Genomic DNA, 3,692 nt, shown 5'->3' on the forward strand with positions numbered 1-3,692 from the left:
ACTGTTGGTAGGTGATGAGATGCGAAACATGACCTCTGTGGTGTCGGTTAAAAGTTGAACACCAAGCAATGACAAAAACAACTAGAGATGTGAAAAGAAAAAGTTAAAACAACAACAAAAGTCAGAATATAACACTTGGTACGCCTCTTGTTTAACACAGTTTTAGATGTCTGTGATGTTAATCTGTTAACTGAATCCTCCTGTTGCACTCGGTGAATCTCTCTGCATTACCATACAGTGCAGGTGTAAAAGAGGAGGGAGTGTTGGCTTCCTGTTAGCTGCTATTTTGCTGGTGTGAAGTTGATCATTTCTCGTGACTGTATCTTGTATTGTCGGCATGTTTGTTCACCCACACAGACCACTTCCAGCTGTTCCCTCTCACCACTGTTCCGTGTGGCACCGTGGATGAACGGCCCTTGTCGATCATTAAAATATCCTTATTTTCAATGATGAGTTTTGCCATTTCGTACCGGAAAACTAGTGACAATGAATTTGATTTGCATTCTGAAAGAGGGAAGTGAAGTCACCCTGCGTGCAAACAATCACACGTCAATTTCAAGATTAGAGCCTTTCTATTTATCTCTCTGTCTCTCTCTTTCTATTTATCTCTGTGTCTCTCTCTCTCTATTTATCTCTCTGTGTCTCTCTCTTTCTATTTATCTCTGTGCCTCTCTCTTTCTATTTATCTCTCTGTGTCTCTCTCTCTATTTATCTCTCTGTGTCTCTCTCTTTCTATTTATCTCTGTGTCTCTCTCTCTCTATTTATCTCTCTGTGTCTCTCTCTTTCTATTTATCTCTGTGTCTCTCTCTCTCTATTTATCTCTCTGTGTCTCTCTCTTTCTATTTATCTCTGTGCCTCTCTCTTTCTATTTATCTCTGTGTCTCTCTCTTTCTATTTATCTCTGTGCCTCTCTCTTTCTATTTATCTCTCTGTGTCTCTCTCTTTCTATTTATCTCTCTGTGTCTCTCTCTATCTATTTATCTCTCTGTGTCTCTCTCTTTCTATTTATCTCTCTGTGTCTCTCTCTATCTATTTATCTCTCTGTGTCTCTCTCTATCTATTTATCTCTCTGTGTCTCTCTCTATCTATTTATCTCTCTGTGTCTCTCTCTATCTATTTATCTCTCTGTGTCTCTCTCTTTCTATTTATCTCTCTGTGTCTCTCTCTATCTATTTATCTCTCTGTGTCTCTCTCTTTCTATTTATCTCTCTGTCTCTCTCTTTCTATTTATCTCTCTGTGTCTCTCTCTTTCTATTTATCTCTGTGTCTCTCTCTCTCTATTTATCTCTCTGTGTCTCTCTCTTTCTATTTATCTCTGTGTCTCTCTCTTTCTATTTATCTCTGTGTCTCTCTCTTTCTATTTATCTCTGTGTCTCTCTCTTTCTATTTATCTCTCTGTCTCTCTCTTTCTATTTATCTCTGTGTCTCTCTCTTTCTATTTATCTCTCTGTCTCTCTCTTTCTATTTATCTCTGTGTCTCTCTCTCTATTTATCTCTGTGTCTCTCTCTCTCTATTTATCTCTGTGTCTCTCTCTCTCTATTTATCTCTCTGTGTCTCTCTCTTTCTATTTATCTCTGTGTCTCTCTCTTTCTATTTATCTCTGTGTCGCTCTCTCTATCTATTAATCTCTATGTGTCTCTCTCTATCTATTCTGTGTCTCTCTCTTTCTATTTATCTCTGTGTCTCTCTCTTTCTATTTATCTCTCTGTCTCTCTCTTTCTATTTATCGCTGTGTCTCTCTCTTTCTATTTATCTCTCTGTGTCTCTCTCTTTCTATTTATCTCTGTGTCTCTCTCTCTCTATTTATCTCTCTGTCTCTCTCTTTCTATTTATCTCTGTGCCTCTCTCTTTCTATTTATCTCTCTGTGTCTCTCTCTTTCTATTTATCTCTCTGTGTCATTGTCACTGTGTCACAGTGCATTGTTTTTCGCACCAGAGAGAGAGAGAGAGAGAGAGACAGAGAGAGAGAGAGAGAGAGAGAGGATTTGTATGCAATGGTTCTGTGTTTTGTTGATAATGATGATTAAAATGTCAATGTTGTGAATGAAGCTTCAAACTATTTGGCCTACAACACTAACTATGTTATTACCGCTAATGGAGCGTACTGTCTTTGCGTGAGACATCCTCAGAGCCCCGTTGGTGTTGTAAGGCTCGGGTTGTGTTCTTTGTTTGAAGAATAAACTCTATTTCATCAAACTCTGTCTCATTCCAGTGTGTTCTTCAAAGATCATCTGGACACCAGTATTAAGTATGGAATAACAATAGAGTCAGGGAACATTAGTTTAGACTTCAACTGGCCTGGTCTGAACTTCTTTTCCTCTACACACCCACATTTGGTGGACATGTGTAGATATGAAGGTTAAATGACCCAATATGTGGCCAATAGCTATATAAAACTATAAATCAAGGAATTTCTGTCTGTATGGATGTGTGTACGTGTGTTTATGTGTGTATGTGTCCTTCACAAATCTTGTTCATTAGATGTTCTACCGATTTGATGGAATTTGGATATGCACCAAGTTCAACATAAACTTTGAATAAACGATCGATAGCGCTCTGCGCAGCAGTGGGGCCGGGGCTTCAGGGCTCCGCAAGTTGAGTCAATGATGTCGTCCAGACTGCAGTTCACTTTTGCTGCTGCATGCTGGATACACTGCCAGTACAACTGAACTTTTCTTTACTGTGAGAACGAGTGATGAGCGATTCTCAACAACTGTGATGAAGTTATGGCTCTGAACAGGCACTGCAGTGTTTCCTTTCGATATGTTTGGAGGGAGAGTTCTTCTAGCCCAAGTTGAAGGTGTAGTTATCCTTTTGACACCCAACAAAACACTTCCAATAACTCGCTTCAGATTGGCTGGAAACACAACATATGATGATTATGAATCAGATCAATGGCATCTTAGCAGAAAGACAAGCACTGCATTGTAAAAGATCAACTCCTACTGCAATCTAGCTATTGTAACATAAATAAATGCATGCAACAGAATTGTCAAATTCATTGCCAGCAGTAAACATGCTATTAAAAAAGCTTGCTAGCAGTAGGTTAGCTCTTTAACCCCCATCATTAGCACCAGTCATGACCCTTTCCATGCGGGCCGTAGTGCTCTCCAATAAATCGGAGATGGCGTCATGAAGAGGTCTGGAACAGGCCACTACTCCTCTATTTACAATCTTCTCTATATGTTGAGTCATGAGACCGATGAAGAGAGGGAGCCACAAACCTAAAGTGAGCTGAGTTCAGTATCTGTTCATGACATTTGTACCTCACGTTTCCTTGACAGAAAGACAGACGTACAGACGCACAGACAACTGGCTGAGCGCCATGTCAGCCTGCTGTCTGTTTCACTATTGTGTTGCTGCTTTCATGCTCAGCAGCCAGTCACTGAGGAATGTGGAGCTGTGGAGCTGCTGTGACTCACTACTTTACACATTTGCATGCCGCTTGTTGAACGCCCCCCGCTCCCCGAACCCACCTCCTCGCTGAGTGTTTAATTAAACTTTTTTGTTGTTGTGAACGCAGAAGTTTGGAGTTAAGCCTGACGCTGGGATCAGGGCCTGGGGATGCAGTTGGGGGTGGGAGTGCGTGTGGGAGTGGAAGGTGGAGTGGGGGTGAGTAAGGCATTTGTCAACCTACCATCGAGGCCTCCACCAACCAGAAAGGTGCTGGGTAAGCTCCAAAGGTGGGGG

Source organism: Melanostigma gelatinosum, assembly GCF_949748355.1.
Source record: "Melanostigma gelatinosum genome assembly, chromosome: 6".
NCBI classification, from domain to species: domain Eukaryota; kingdom Metazoa; phylum Chordata; class Actinopteri; order Perciformes; family Zoarcidae; genus Melanostigma; species Melanostigma gelatinosum.